The 16,736-nt window shown below is 38.7% G+C and overlaps 1 protein-coding gene across 8 annotated transcripts in view; it reads left to right on the forward strand.

Annotated features, from left to right (window-relative positions):
• Positions 1 to 16,736, forward strand: part of MTUS2 (microtubule associated tumor suppressor candidate 2) — a 249,480-nt gene that overhangs the window by 60,266 nt on the left and 172,478 nt on the right. For 2 of the 8 annotated variants that reach the window (XM_017818675.1, XM_017818683.1), the window contains exons 1-2: positions 15,495 to 15,891; positions 16,190 to 16,290. The exons of 3 other annotated variants lie outside the window; for them this stretch is intronic. The gene's annotated coding sequence lies outside the window, so the exon portion shown is untranslated. Of the gene's footprint in view, positions 1 to 15,494; positions 15,892 to 16,189; positions 16,291 to 16,502; positions 16,593 to 16,736 lie in introns of those variants that run through there. 3 more of the 8 variants (XM_017818676.1, XM_017818677.1, XM_017818681.1) reach the window with 3 other exon arrangements.

Consider the following 16,736-nt stretch of genomic DNA (forward strand, 5'->3'; position numbering starts at 1 on the left):
TGTCTTTCATGCTTATTTCATTGGCATTCAGAGCCCAGGAGTACAGTGAGGTTCTCTGCAGCATTCCATAAAGTTGCAATTTTATTAGCTATATTTTCTTCTATTTCTCCCAGCCAGGTAAACTAAACAGGGAGCCTTGCTGAACACTCATTGATCTCCACCTGGTTAAACTGTTGGCGTGGCAGCTGGTGTAACTTTGGCCTGTGAGGGTTAATATTCTCTCAAATATTTCCTTAGAGTATCTCCAAAATTTGAACACAGGGATGTAGTTGCAAGTGTCTACCCTCTTTTGGGGGATAATAATGCTTGGAAGGATAAAGATGGGCTGACGGACCATTTCAGGCCAGCTGTCCTCACTGCCCAGGAACATTGCTAACCATGTGTACTTTTAGTCTAGGTGTGGGCTGGAAGTACTACTATACTACTTTCTTTTTTTTTTTTCTTAAAGGCTTAATATTCTTTTTGATTAAGAGAGCTGTGCTATGAGAATGCAAATCACTGTATTTTATGAAAAGTTAGGTGTCAAAGGGGCGTTTTTGTTGTTTGGAAAAATTCTTGCCAATGTAACTTATACAACAATAGAGCTAAAACAAATGGGTGGAAAACATTTGCACCAATAGCAGTAATTGCAACTGAAAGGTGTAATTGTTGTATCTTAATTTGACATGATGAATTGGAAATACCATTCATTGCAAAAAAAACCTGTGTAAACATTCTGTGTAAACAAAGTAACACAGTTCACATATAATATTTTTCATTGATAATTTTTTTAATATGCAAAACCTGATCCAAAGATACCAGTTTTGGTGATAAGACCTGTTGTACAGAAGAACTCATGTATCCTTCCTGTAGGAGTACAGTGGAGTCTTTCAGCTAAAACAGGACAATTTATGTCTAACAAGTAATCCGGTTAACAAACATAAGCATTTCCCTCCAAAGTTCCTCTTAAGAAATTTCATTTTGTATGAATTCATCTGTTACTTAAAATTATTTCAATGCTTGATTTGGATGCATTTTTGTCTACAGATCCTTAGTAGACTACTCATTAAGTTCTCTTCAGTACATGGGGTTTGAACAAGGCAGATTTAAACTTCATGTGAGTTCTGTTTTACTTACCCAGGACTTCTAGCTGATGTGTTTAAGTTAAGGCTGCTCATACATGACTTCTTCCACCATCCTCACTGAAATATTTAAAATCGGAACAAGATAAAATAAGATAATTTCCAAATGCTCTCAGAGCACTGAGATGTCTGGCCATTCCCAAGTAGCAATATGCAAGTACAGGAGTTTAATAGCTTAAAATTTAAAATCCCTTGATGTGATTATGATATGAGACTTCTGCTAAAAGACTTCATTGATCTGATGGTATTTTTATTCTAACATGCAATTAATTAATGTTTTCTGGATTTATTTGTATTTGATGGGGGTGGGGAGGGAAGAATGAGGGCTTGATTTAGCTTGTGGGGTTTTTGCATTCTCTAAACAATCAGGGATGAAACAGTGGTGGAGATGGGACACAAGTAACAGAGACAAGAGGTAGAAACAATCATATTTCTAATTACTTGGATGATGAGCCTTGGTTAAGATGCTCAGCTTCCAAATCCTGGCTAAATTTGGGACTGAGAAGAAGTTAGCAAAGACAAGAGAACTCATCATTTTTTCACTGTGGCAGGGGGCATCATTGCTGGCCCAGAGCATTGCCTGTGCAGGCAAGCACATCAGCTCCCTGCTGCGCATGGACCTCAGGCCTTCTTATACCTTAATCTTACATGTCTCTACCTGGTTTCTCAGGGACTGAAATGCTTTAATTTATCCACATTCTTGGTGTCAACACATAATGTCTTTGTATGGATGAGATTCAGCTGTATGATCAAATACTATGGACCATGTGATCTAATATACTCTTCATTCTAAAAATCAATTCACAGAATTGAAATCAAGAATGCCCTAACACATGTAACCTGTCAATTCTGAAATCTGTACTTATGGTGTGTCATTGTTTTTGCAAGCCTTGTGTTTTAACAGAAAAAGTTCTTCCTAAATCATATAAACTTAAAGAACATTCTAAAAAGTACATGGAGTAAGACCATAGTGCAGAAAATGTTGATTTCATTTCAGTTGCTACCAGTACAGTCGTATGTCTTTGCTTTCATGTCTATGATAGGGGCATGGAGTTAATATCAAATAGCAGAAATTGGGTCAGAGACACCATCTGATTCCTTATGCACTCACACCAATAAATTTTTTGCCTACTCCTGCAAAATATGAAACTGGCTGTTATTTCTCCTCAATAAGGAGGATAGATGTTGTAGAGACTTTGTTACCTCTGGTTGATGCTTTGCACTTTCCCTAAGGATAAGATAAAAGAATTTTCTGCTTGCTTGTGCTTTGAACAGAACATTAGATGTCAAGACCATGAGAGAGGAAGGAGAGAAGATGAAAGTTGAAACATGATTAGGTATACATGTATTACAGAGGAAGTAATTAAGGCCTTGGATAGGTTTTGCACAGATTTGAGATTTGCAGAAGTGTCCCCACAGCTTGTAACATCCTGCTTTTGCATTGTGGCAATGCCCACTGCTGTTGTACAATGAAAGGTTTATCTCTGTTTTTCAAAAACCCCTTCTGTATATGGTTTGTATTCACTCATTAAAAAAAATGTAGGTCTAGGCTGAAATCTACCATGTAGTGTGTCCTTCCTGAAGATGTATTTTAGCTATTTAAACTTAACATTATGTGCAAACAAGGGGAGAAAACCTTTCAGGTGGCTATTCCCTACTTCTGAAATTACCTGGTCTATAGCTATTCACATGCTAAAGTTCCTACATAAGCAGTTCCTTTTTAAAATACAGCCCACAGTTAGTGTAAGATGCAGCTTTTGAGTGTGTTGAAGGCAAAGGGGGGAAAAAGTACATGAAAATGGCAGCATAGCCAATGATTGTGTGCACTCACTTCTGGCTTTCCAAGATTTTTCAGTAGGAAGATGTCAGCTGCATATATGTTGCTTGCATTGAGTGAATTATGTGGAAGTACCTCCACAACAGCTGTTCTATTATGTCTTATCAACTGTATATGTATTTGTGTAATAGACCACAAATCCCACCTTCTAATAAGTTGTTGAATTTGCAGTACGGATTTAATGTCTCTGCAGATCAGATAATGCTACAGAGAGCTTGCCAAATTATACTGGCACGTAGTTTTTGGCAACAGCCTTCCTTCTTTGAAAGAATAAAAAAAAAATACACTGAACACAGAGAAGTTATTTATAAATAGGTCTTCATGTTTTTTCAAGCCCAACAATGCTACATTAGCTGATTGAGCATTTGTGAGATAGTTTAATATAATGCCACAATGGTATTTAGAAGGTTTGCCAAATAAAAGAAGCCAGACCACAGTTATTAAAAAAGCACTCTTGCTGTTTTTGCATTGTATTTAGTGCCATCGTTGTCAGTTAACCAGTGGAAACTTTCTTGAAAGTTAACTCATTATCAGAAGTATGGAATACCCAAGAGACACTCTGTTTCTTTAGTGTTACTCCTGGTAAGGGGATATTTTCATTCCTCCATAGTACTTTTGGATATTTATATTCCCTTATTGCCTCATGTAAATTACTGTAAGTAAACAAAGAGACTAAATGAACAAGCCAATAATTTTTCCATATGTAATTCCTTCTGTAGCATGAGGGCAATAGTTTCATAATGTTTATTTTTCAGTGCTCTCTTTTAATCAGTTTTTAATGATTAATAGGCATGGTCCTGCACCATTCCAGGCAGTAAAAATGCCCCTAGTAACACTTCTGGTGCAGAACTGAGTCACAGCAGGAGAAATGTTTGTTTCACTTTAATTTCCCTTTTCTCATTTTCATTCTCTTACCACTAACAGTGTTAATACAAGAGTAACCTATGTGTTAGACAGACCAGTTAAACTGCTATTTCTTTTCAGTTTCAATCCTCTAAGCAATTACATAAAAGTTATTAAAGTGGTTATCTGACACAATGTGTATTAGTCTGGTAAAGACAAATCAGGTGTGACTTAACAGTCTTTATTGCTCCTTTTGTGTATGCATTCCAAGAAGATCCCTAGCACTCTGTCTAGGGATCATGCGTACTATCTTTTCTTTGGCCAGAGCCATAACAGGTCTCAGAGATCCCATCCTGGGAAACACTCCCCGTCTCCCACACCCCCCAAAAAAGTTAGTAAACGGTTGGATTTATGTCCCCAGATCATCACTGACTCTTCCATTTGTTAACTATATTAATGTATTCTGTAATATTGAACAAAGATACCTTACTTTACTTCAAGACTGACAACATTAAGGTCTCTTTATAGATTGTGGCAAGAATGTGCCAGTATCCTAAAACATTTGGTGGCAAGACATCCTGACTGCAAAAGCGGGAGCTTCTGACACTAAATCATTCTTTTTATTCTGTCTCCATACACTCCAAACGAATGTATAAAAGCATTACAAAACTTACTGATTCATTGCCCCGCCACTTCTTCTATGTCAAAATCCTACAAGTGTTTCTTGTACAAACTGCGAAAGCTCTTCTCTAGCCAGACGTTTCCAGACATTAATTATTTTTGTTTGGAAGCTCTCATACAGGCAGCACAGAAGTGTGAACAGTCATCTTTCTTCATGCTGTACAGAAGTGAGGGTTATTGTACTAATAGTGCAAACACTTTGGCATGTGCATAATTTTACTGCTCTGAGTCATCCCCGTGAAATCTGTAAGATGACTTAAGATAGTGAAGTTCAACATGTATGGAAGCATTTACTGGACAGGAGTTTATAGTTCCCATAGTCATTATTTATCTGTGTTTCATATATTAGTTTATTTTATTGCGTTTTCCCAAAGTTTCATAGATAAGTTACAAAACAAGATTGAGAGGGAGATCACATTTTCCATTCCTCCTCTTCAAGGCAAGATAATCTAGAATCGCATAATTTTTAAGGTTTGTCTAAAATGTTCTTAAAAACTTCTAATCATAGTTCCGTGCCTCTTTATGAGATTTAAGTACAATGTTTGATGAACTACCTCACTGGTATGCAGTGGTTAATTATAGGACACTGCTCTCCTATGAAGCATTTATCTTGCATTTTTCTTGATGTTCTCCATTTTTTTATTGAAACATTGGCATGCTCAGAGCTGTACATGAGGTGCAGATCTCTCCAGTTTCAGGCAAAAGCAATCTTTAGTTTTCCCATTAGTGTTAAATTTTACTTCCAAGAGTTGTATTGCATCTACCTAACACTCAAAATAATTTTCATGTATATTAAAAATACTCAAAATGTATTTAAAATTACAGTAATTTGTCCATATACATTCCTTCTGTAGTTCTTTAAAAGCACATAGGTAAATTGATGTCTGTTGTTTTCCAGTGCTGTCTTCTTTTATGACTGTTTACAAACATCTACAATATCTTTCTGATAAGGACACAATGAGTGAATATTACTGACTACTTGCCTACTGGTGCACTGTGAATTACGAGGTTGAAGAAAACTAACTAACAGTTGACATTTTATTTATAGATTTTTTTTTCTAGTTGCTGAAGTAATTAAAAAAGAAAAAAGATTGCAATTTTGGATCATTGAGACTTCCTCTATATTTGGGAAAATGAAAGGCGCAGTCCTATGAACCTTCTGAAAGTAGACTTTACATGGGCGTCATTGGAAAGTTCTCTGTTTTGAAGATTGGTCCCGTAGTTTTAATGGTATCGATATGAGTGGAGGAGAGAGGGGCAGGTGGGACAGCTACCCTGCTGCAGGTTGCACCAGAGCTTGACCATGTCCAACTATGCTTTCTTGCAGTATTAGTCATTGTCCTGCTGCCCACTGTATCATTACATACTTATCCAGATTAAGAAACACATTTTGCAAGTGGTAGAATTGGTTGTAGTATCAATTTTTCTGCTTACAGGTTAAAATGGTCTACCTTATTTCTTCAGTTCTTTTTGATTTTTTGCTTATTTTCCTGACAGAAAAGACTTCTGTTTCAGTATCATATGTAATTTCACTTATAACTTGGAATTTGTGATTCTAATAGAATATAGGGTTTAATTGAAGGAATATGCTGTTGAAACAGGTAGAATAAAAAAAAGTTCCTACATAATTTTGTGTGCTGTTTTTGGCTTGGATAGAGTTATTTTTCTTACAGTAGCTGATATGGGACTGTGTTTGGGATTTGGGCTGATAATTGGGTTGGTAATTCAGGGATGTTTTCTTTATTGGTGAGCAGCACTTTCACAAAGCCTTTTCCTTCTCTCACACCGTCCTGTCAGTGAGTAGCCTAAAGCTTTTACTTGCTCCACAAGGATGAATTTGAGCAATTGAGCCTATTCTTGTCTATATGTCACGAGGAGAACGATTAATTTAATGTATTGAAAGAAAGAGGCCCTATAATTTTCTCTCAGTAATAATACACTGACAGTGATGTCACAGAGTGAATTTCTTGTCCTATTTCTCTGACACTTTTGAGTAAAGAATGTTCTCAATGTTGCACTCACATACCAGGTTCAGCAGAGCTTGTGTTTAGAGTAAGGAGCCAATTTTACTATCATTTTTTTCCTCACCAGTGTTAGCAGGATCCTGGGATTTGCCATTGCTAAGTGCTTTTACAATGAATAGTTCAGTGTTTAGATATATGTGTGTTTTGAATGATTTTCTGAGTTTTGGCAAATGTACTCACTAACAAAGTGACACTGATTTACCTGCACTAAATAGATTTCTATAGGGGTTGCGTTCCTTTTGTGTCCTCTCTTTATTTCATCTAACCATGGTCATGCTATGAAATGCCTTGGCCAAGAGAGACAGAGGCAGCCGAAAACTCAATAGATTTAAAAATAAATATTCTGGCACGAAGGAGAATTTTATTCTTCTGTTTGCAAAGGACACGTGCCTGCCAGTTTTATCAGAGCTACTGTAACTCACTGGTTACCAGTGAGTACCACTCTCTGCCACAATCTTGGTGGCTCCAGCATTGTTGCTGCTCTTAACCTAAAAACCCAGCTCTTAACTACAAAGTAGCTTTACATTATAGGTGATCCTTCCTTTGTTCCTGGAGCATTGAGCAAATGATGACTGCTACATTTTCTGGGTACTGTTTTTGGGGCAAAATTCACTGTGTTGGAGATAGAAATAATAATTTCAGGCTGCACTGTGTCTTGTTCAGTGGTGTTTCCAGCAGTGTGTCCTTGATTTCTCTCCCTTTGAAGTTGCTGCTGTTAAAATCATGGAGTTAGGTTGATGAGGAAGGCCTTCTGTCTGACTTTACGTAGTCTAAGCCCTGCTCGCAGCTGGACCCATTCTCCCATTAGGTCATGTTGTTCAGGACCCTTTTGAGTCCTCCAAGGATTGTATAACCTCTCTGGGGAATCTATACCAGTGCTTCACCTTTGTCACAATGACTTCTTTTTCCTCTTACATTAGTTAAAATGTCCCTTATTGAAGCTTGATTTTCTTTTTGCTATTTTTCCTTTGGCTGGGCACCTATGAGGTGAGTCAGGCTCCATTTTCTCTTATTATTCCCACTTTTTGGTAGTTGAGAACAGCTGTTATGTCCCCACCATGCTCCAATCTTTCAGACTGAAACAACCCCAATCCCTCAGCTTATCTCTATATGCCTCATGCTCCAGATCTGTAACCCTCTCGGTGGCCTTCCTCTCGATCCTCTCCAGTATCAGCAACCTGAGGCCCCACACTTGGACATGGTTCTCCAGATGCCTCATGCATGCTAAGCAGAGGGAAGGATCACTTCCTTGAACTGCTGGCTACTCTCTGGCTAATGCAGCCCAGTACCCGGTTAGCCATTGCTGCTGCAAGGACACACTGCTGATTCACATTCAGCTTGTCCTTCACTAGCACTTGTCCCCCAACCAGCTCCACCAGCAAAGCTGGAAATTCTTGAGCAGTTCCTTGGGAGACTACATCCTTCTCCCTTCAGTTTGCACATACAGTCAAACTGGAGGAAGAAAGAAGGGAATTTGCAGGTGGTTCCTTTACGTCACCCCATGTTTTTTTAACCTGATTTTAGTGGTTTGCCTTGAAAGACCAGCTGGTCTTCAGCACATGCTGCAAAGCCTGAACCTCTTCCCAGTTTCAGAAGGAGGGAGGGAAAACAATAGTAAGGTTGGGGTAAGTATTAAGTGGGGCTACTGTAAGCTGAGACATACAACTCAAAAGAAATATCCCTTTCTCCTCAGGCTGAGGATGGGGAGGCGGCTTGCTAGTTTTCAGTTGGTCCATATCTGATAGATACAAAAGATGTCTGATGCATAACTGTGGGTGCTAATCAGTAACATTAAAAAAAAAAAAGAGGAGAAAGCTGTTAAATCCTGTGCTTTTATTGTCTATAAATTTGATGTTAAAAATACAATAAGGAAAAAAATCCCTGATGTTCACAATTAGTCTTTCTTATTTATCTATGCATGTAAGGAATGCGTGGTGATAGAGTGTGTGGTAAATAGAAAGGTGGTAGAGCACTGAAGCTGAATCAAATTTCGGTTAATTTATGAAAATGGAGATGCAATCTTTTGACAGACAAATTGTTACAAATGTTTTTGAGTAACAAATACAATTTTTTTTAAGCGGAACTAATGTGATTGTTTACAGAGCAGTGTTTGCTGTGGAGTACTTGTAGTACACTTTCAAGATCAGTAGCAGCAGGCAGGTAATGCATTAGTTGTGCTTGACCTTTCTGAATAATAAGATTTTGCATTCTGCCTTCTGTGCTCTTAAATAAGAACTTTCTTGCTAGTTTGTCCTTGCTGAGCCCTCAGCCACACTGGAGATGTGGTGCAAGCAAGCAGCGTAGCATCTGAACTTCCAGCTTCTCGGTCAGAGTGGCTTGAATAGAATAATTAAATATGTTCCTTCTGCCTTCCTAACAGCTGGAATTACACCTGGAAACCTACTTCACGTACTTTATAGAGTGTGGTAGGAAAGTACAACTGTGAATAAAACCACGCTGAGCTTTATGTTGGTCACAGTAACTGATGTAACCAGGCTTTTCTAGTTCAGAGCCCAGTCTGAATTTTAACACAGTTTTCATCCTGCCACTGCTTTTTAAAACAAATTAGCACTGTTTTTTCCCTCTTGAGGTCTGTAGTCACAAGTCATAATTTGAACTGCATTTTGAAAATGTAGATCAAATTATGGAAGGTTAAAGCAAATGAGCAGAAAATCTGATAATGCTTCACATTTGCTTCAGTTTTTACTGATGGATTGCCTATGTATATCTGCAGTAATATTTCAGAAAGTTTGACAGCATTACAGAACTGATGGTGGTTTAAACTGAAATGTGCAAACCTAGCAATCTAAAATTAGGGTTCTAAATTCATATTTAGGTATTCGGTTAAGAACTGACACATTTACCTGCTGTTGAATTCAGTAGAATTCAGAAAATGATGTGGAAAGACAGTTTACCCTTGGCTACACTTGAAGTTAAACTGAGTTCAGCACCAGCTGTAACTGCTTTATCAGCAGTGGGTAAATTTGCTGGAGTAGACAAAGCTTCTGAGTTTCTGGGTTTTTGCTCAATTGGAAGGAAATTTATGAACTTTTTTTCATGGTTGAGTTTTATAACTAAATCTATTTTTTTCTGTCTCCCAGATGTTTTTTGAAAGCCAGGAAAGATTTAGCAGTGTTAGCAAAAAAAACTGATCATTTTGGAAACATTTCATTATCCCCTTTCTGTATCAAGATTTTGGGCTGTACAGAAATAAACTGTTTTGAGGCCCCACACATCCACCGTCCAGCTGTTGCGGATTTTATGATGAACTGCAGTTCATGTTTTTGGATAGAGAGAGACATAGGAAGTTGCTGGCTGGGCTCTGCAAGGTGAACGTGCTCAGAAAGGATCGGACAGATCCCTTTGCTGCTCCCTCCCTCCAGAAAGAGGAGAATAACAGGAACTAATGGTGCATGTCACACCTTCACTGCTGTCTTCTGTTTACATTAACAGCGCAGTGCCCAAGAGTGTTCAGTGGTACAGCGGAGCAGAGCATGTGTGGTGCCCCTACTAGCATCTGGGGCAAAAGAAATAGTGCAGAGGGCTGTCCCCATGCCTTGTGTTTGGGGCTGACCCTGGAGTAATGTCTCAGTATGTAAGACACGGGCTGAGCTGTGGCAGCATGGATTTGGTTTGATATATAATTTTTCTTCCATTTGTTTGCACTTGTTTGGGAGGAATCAGTTTTTGTCTTGGCTATACTTGTCTCCAAGAAAACTTCTTTGCTGCTTTCTTTCTTGCCATTCTCATTTACTCTATGGTGCCTTGGGGTGATAAGTGATAATTTTCTCTCCTTTAGGCTTTTAATTCAAGCTTTTCTTGTACTGCCTGGGTTTTGTTCATGGCTGTGGCATTAGATATATGTGGATTGGGCTGAGGTCTTGCCATGCTCGATTTACCAGCTCTTACTACTTAAACAGCCAGGATGCCCTTATCTAATACTATCTCTCTTCACAGTGGCTTTCCCTGAGGTTCTGCTGTTTATTTTTTTTTTCAAGTCCTTAAACTGAAGAACATTGTGCATTAGAAAGTATGAGCTATTCCTCTACCTTTAACCAGGTGTACTTATCTGGAATTAATATAAAACGAGACATTCGCTCAAGTTACTGTGGTTATCAATCAGCCTCCTGGTTGTCATTGCTAAGACAATCAGAGACTTCTGCCTTTTGATAAAGAACTGATTAATAGGATTGCTTATATCAGACTATGCTGTCTTATTCAGCAGTGAATATTTGAAAGCAAATAGAAATGTAAAAATAAAGAAGTCTTGAAAAATAGGTTTATGCCTTGTGGAAACTTGATTGATGTTAATAATTGATGTTAATAATTAAAACAATTTTCCAATTTTGATAATGAGTCTGTACTGTGATGTGGGTGCTTTCTAGTTGGTTCCGGTGAGTCAGGACTTGGGCTGAATCCATCTTAGTGCTCCTCCTTTGGCTGTGTCCCAACCTCACTCATCACAGGCTCAGTTTTCAGGAACTCAGGAACTCGGTGAGCAGCCATGAGCATATGTGGCCATACCTGATGCATTTGGTGTGCACGATATCCTACATGTGACATGGCAACTAGAACTAAAGGGGAAATACTGACCCAAGGAAAAAAAGTAAAAAAAAGAAATGTCTCCTCATAGGCCCAGGGAAAGCAAGACTTCTCCAGTGGACTTGTTATCACCTCATTATTTAGGAAAATAAAATGTTAATTTGGGTAGAGGAAGTAACCTTTCTGTGTCACCTTGTCAACATGAAGTAAATTTGATCTTGAAATATTATTTGGAACTGAAAATGAAAATATTTGATTTAGAAGATTTTGAAGCTAAATGTGACAAATGTTTAAGTCTGCTTTCTTCATAATAATTTTTATAAAATCAATTTGATAAACCAGCATAAATTCATTAATAATTTGGATAAACTAAAATGTGCTTTATTGTTGAATAAAAAATAGAAAAATTTGCTTTGGCCTTATGAAACCATAAGCTATTCTGTCTTCAGTTTTTATAACAATATTTATATGGGTGTAAAATAGGTAATCATGTAAATAATGATGTCATTAAAATTTATTGACTATAGAGACATTAAAAGCACTGAAAGACGGAAATTCTAGAAATGGTACAGAACCACACTGTACAAGAGTTTCTATTATCTTCAGATCGTTTCAGTTTTTCTTTTGAATCAGAACTGCCTTCCCGTCACTTTCCAGTGTGTAAAAATTTTACATTTACTCTATCATCTCTTCTCTGCCTATGTCTTAATTGCTTGTCAGGCAGAAAGTTGTCTCTCTGAAGTACTGTCCTCTTCATGACATAGACCAATATTTCCGTAGAATCTGCCAATGATGAGATTATGCTGTAATTTCCCCAAACAGCTGTGTCTGCTTCATTATGAATAGAAGCTGTCAGGGACTGTATCCAAATCTTAGTTCTCACCCTTCCAAATCACATTAACAAAATTATCACGTGCCTGGGTGAGCACTTTTCCACCACTTCTAATTAATTCCAATTGTATGTTACCCACTCCAAGAGGTTTATTGGCTTTTTTTTTTTAACATCCTAGTATCAGCTTTCAACTTCTGTCACCATTAGAAGTAATTCTTTTTAATGATTTGGGCTTCTCAAGAAGATATTCCCACTTCCTTTTCATCCAGCACTGTATTTGTTTCTTTTGTGGGGCTCAGCTCTTGGCAGTGTGCAGCTCTGGCATTAGATGTGGTGGTATCTTGTCTCCCAGAGCAGACCTCAGCGAGGCTTTGACTGGTTTGCCAGTTCTCCTCAGTGGCATTTCTTGGGACAACTGTACATATCAGGAGGTGTCTGTTCATGCCAGTTTTCTGTAGTAACTGTAAAATCTCCATCTGTTTCCCACTTTGTACAAATACATCCCTCATGTACTTTCATCCGTCTTCCTGCATCACTGCACTGGTCAGACAATGGGATCATCTTTCCTTGATGATGATTTCTTTTTTTCCTTGGGGTCTGTTTCTGCAGGAGTTTATCTGTGGGTGCTGTAATGCAGTCAAAGTCACTCATACTGTTCGTATCTGTGCTGCTTGTGCAGAGGTCAGCAGAGCTGAAGTTTGTGCTCAGCCCTTGTCCAGGATGCTTCAGGAGTTTGAGAACTTGGAGCTCATAACCAGGATAGCCTCTGAGGGAAATGACTGGAGGCTTCTCACTTTGTGCTTTAAACCAAGGTGTGATCAAGCAGTTGTAGCCACCTTCTGGGAGGATAAACACCCCATCACACCTCATGACTCCTCTCTGAGGAGACGAAGGGCTGGTGTGCAGGTCCCTACATGTATCATAGAATCATAGAATGGTTTGAGTTGAAAGGGGCCATAAAGATCATCTAGTTCCAGCCCCTTACCATGGGCAGGGACACTGTGGTGGGTTGACCTTGGCTGGATGCCAGGTGCCCACCCAGCCACTCTATCATTCCCCTTCCCAGCCAGACAAGGGAGAGTAAGGTGGAAAACAACATCTCCCAGCTCTTAACTCATGAATCCTTTGCTGGGTTTTTTTTTCTCTCCTCTGTCTGGTTGCAGAAGGGAGTGAGGGAGTGGCTTTAGTGAGTACCTGGCATCCAGCCAGGGTCAATCTGCTACAGACACCTTTCAAAACCAGGTTGTTTGAAGCCCCATCCAACTTGGCATTGAACAATTCCAGGGATGGAGCATCCACAACTTCTCTGGGCAACCTGTTCCAGTGTCTCACCACCTTCACAATAAAGAATTTCTTCCTAATATCTTACTTAAATCTCTCTTCTTTTAATTTAAAACTATTCCTCCTTGTCCTATGTGAAAAGTCATTCTCCCTCTTTTTCTATAAGCTCCCTTTAAGTACTGAAAGGCCGCAATGGGATGTACCTGGAAACCTCTCTTCTTCAGGCTGAACAATCTGCCTGTGTGATGCTCTTTCCTGGGGAAAGCAACACACTACCCCACTGGGTTGAGAGCATTTACCTTGCAGGAGTGGGCAATCAATCGGGGATGCTGGCCCATGGCTGACCTTTTGCAGGCCCGAGCCATTTACAAACCCGTTGCTTTTTCTTTTCCTTTTTTTTATGGTAGTAGCAAGAGGCATCAGTTCAATGGCAGATGGTTAATAAAGTGTTCATGTGCTTCTCATACCCATTGTACTGAAAGAACAAGCAGCCTAAGCCATGCACAGTATTACCAGAACCCCCATGTTTTCAGTGTGTCTTGCTGTAAATATTCTGGTTTTAGACTCTCAGTACCAGGATGGGTAAGCAGCTGTAACAGCTTGGATTAGAAAACATTTATACAGGAGCCAAACTTCTGGATGCATTTCAGGTTTTATTTCTTTATTTCCAGTTTTATTTGTCCATGTGTTTTGATAATTCCTTTGTATATCTCATAATTATTGCTGTTCTACTTTTGTGCCAAATTGAAAACAAACCAGGCAACCAATAGCATGGAGTGCTTCACCATTTTTCTTTTTTTCAATGCCTGCTGAGGATAAAAATGTTTCTGTACTGCTTGCTTAACCAAAAAATCGCTGCTAGTAATATTTAGAAGCAGGTTGCTGCTTTCTTTTTCCAGACAGCTATATTTTACAAACTTGAGCTCTGCTAATACAGTCCCTGCAGTGTGTCATGGCACAGAAATTAACCAGCTCAGCTTCTCCTTCTCCCAGGTGTCTCCAGAGGGTAGGGTAGGACCTGCTGGCCAAATGCATCTTAGAGGGTAGTGGAAGAACTGCAATATCAGATGGGAAGAAGCTCTTGCAGACTTCTTTTCTAGATCATCATTAAATGGGCTCAGGTTTAAAATAGAGGCTCTTAAGAGATAGACATCTTAGAAGGAAACTAATACAGCTGAAGTTAAACAGAAGTATTTAATTCTGTTTCTGTCTCCTTGAACTTTTCTTCTCCCTGTGGGATTCATAGGTAACCACAGTATCATAATTTTATTCTACTGTCTAGCATGTTCACATCATTTTGTAAGACGGTTTTGGTTTTGGTGTTTTTTTTTCACGAATATACTTTTACATCCTGCCAAGATGCTGTGACATGGAGAGCTATGATTTCATTTTCTACTCTCAGTGATTCAGAGGGGATAATCTTACACTATACAGTATCAAGAATTTTTTATCCATATAAATGTTTACACATACCAAGTCCAGTCTGTAAGACTTGCAGACATGTTTGTTGTCCAGAGTCCCCAGTGAGGTGCTGCTGAGTGATGTAGTATTGTCATTGTTGGGATTGAGTCTCCTCTTACCCCCTTCTCTTATGCTGAGGAGGACATCTGAAGAGTTAGGAGGTTCACATCCCTCTCATTTCAGAGCGTTCCTGCACAGCAGGGAGTGACTTCAGATGTATGTATGTCAGCGAACATCAGTCAAGAGAGGTGACTAATAAAACATAGAGGAAGAGCCAACAGAACCCAGACACAGCTGAGTCTTTTCATCTCACTGATTCCAAAGAGCATAGCAAAGTTGAGCCTGGACAGTGCCATTTAAAATAAACTATCCTGCAGAAAATCCAAGCCAAAGCATCTTAAATAGCATCTATTTACAGAAGAATGATCAGATCCAAGGTCCTAAATGTAACACAAAAACATATGTCTTACTTCCAAATGTGCCTATGACAATATGTAAGTCTTTAACACATTGATTAAACCAAACTCCAAAATTTGTATTCCTTAACAGGGAAAGTGGATTAATAAGGTATTAATTGACATAGAAGCTTGATTGTATTTTTGTATTAATTTAGCAGGAGTTTTGTGCTATCAGTATGTTATATTCCAGACTGGATTCTTGTATTATTTACAATGTTAGAATCATTATTTTGTGTAACCATTGTAATGGCAGCTGTAAAACAGATTGCAAAGTTAAGAAGGCAATATTCTGAAAAAAAAAAAAGAAAATATTTTTGGGTAATTGTATGGATATTAGTTGTAAGAATGTAATGGGTTCTTCAAGTCTGTGACATCCTTAATCTGAGACTGGATGTCATAAGAAGAGATGAAATTGGAGGGTTGGGTGCACCGAGTCCATCCTGAAAGGTGTTAGCATGACACACGTTTCCAGAGTGCCTATCCTGTCTCACTGACTCTGGAGGAAACACAGGAGCAATGTTAACTGCCTGAGATTAATCTCTGCCTGGACAGTACTTTATTATCCCTTCTCTTAAATTCTGTGTCTCTGGCCAGCACTGGCAGCTTTAAGAGGTTAATCTCAACTGGCTTTAAGAGGTTAGTCTCAGGTTGTGCAGTGCCCTGTATTTGAGAGGGGACAGATCTTTCCTAACCCTCGTATTGATAAATTTATATCAGCAACATTAAGCCAAATTACTTGGTCTGGTCTCTGAAGCATACCAGCATGGTGTGTCTTACACACTGTGTGTGAAGATGCTTTCAATGAATACAGGTACTTCCAAGATTTTTTTTTCAAAGCTGCCTTCATTTGCATTGCTACTAATCATAATGGGGGCAGTGTAAACAAGAGAAACCAGAGGTGCTAAGAGTTGCAGCCTCTTAGCACCTTGTTCATAATCTTAAATACCATGAATCCCTGTAAGAGATTTAAAGAAGAAAATAAGTAGAAAATTAATGTATTGCTCCAGTTGTACATTTGAAATGCATCAGCCTGATATGGTACTTAGGGTTTAATGTACAGCACCATCATCATTTACTAATTTATCTATATATACTGCCATAACACCCAGGGTTCAGTATGTCTGGGAACACAAGACAGGGAAAGAGCAAGTGGTGAGATGGAAGGCATGAACGAAGGAGTGAAGTTGAGCAGCCTGGGACAAAAAAGGAGGTGGGTGAGGGAAAGCATTTTAGCTATTTGTCTTTGTTCCTCACTATCCAACTATATTTTAACTGGCAATAAATCAAATTAATTTTCCCCAAATGAAGTCTGTTTTGCCTACGACAGTACTCAGTCTTCTTCTTGTCTTTATCTCAACTCATAAGCTTTTTCATCTTGTTTTCCCCTCTGTGTCTTGTTAAGAAAGGAGAATGAGAGAGCAGATGGGTATCTGACAGCCAACCATGGTCAGCTCACCTCAATCAGTTAAAGTTATTGGCCATCAGGTGACACCCTTGGTGAAAGAGTACAAGGTAGTGCAAGAAAGATGAAGATGAATTTCCTCCATCTTTTTCTCTATTCCCCAAAGTTTTCCTCACTGCATAGAATCATAGAATGAATTTAGGTTAGAAGGGGCCTTAAATATCTTTAATATCTCTTGTCATAGGCAGGGACAG

This window comes from Lepidothrix coronata, unplaced genomic scaffold (assembly GCF_001604755.1).
Source record: "Lepidothrix coronata isolate B3197 unplaced genomic scaffold, Lepidothrix_coronata-1.0 Scaffold69, whole genome shotgun sequence".
Lineage (NCBI taxonomy): Eukaryota > Metazoa > Chordata > Aves > Passeriformes > Pipridae > Lepidothrix > Lepidothrix coronata.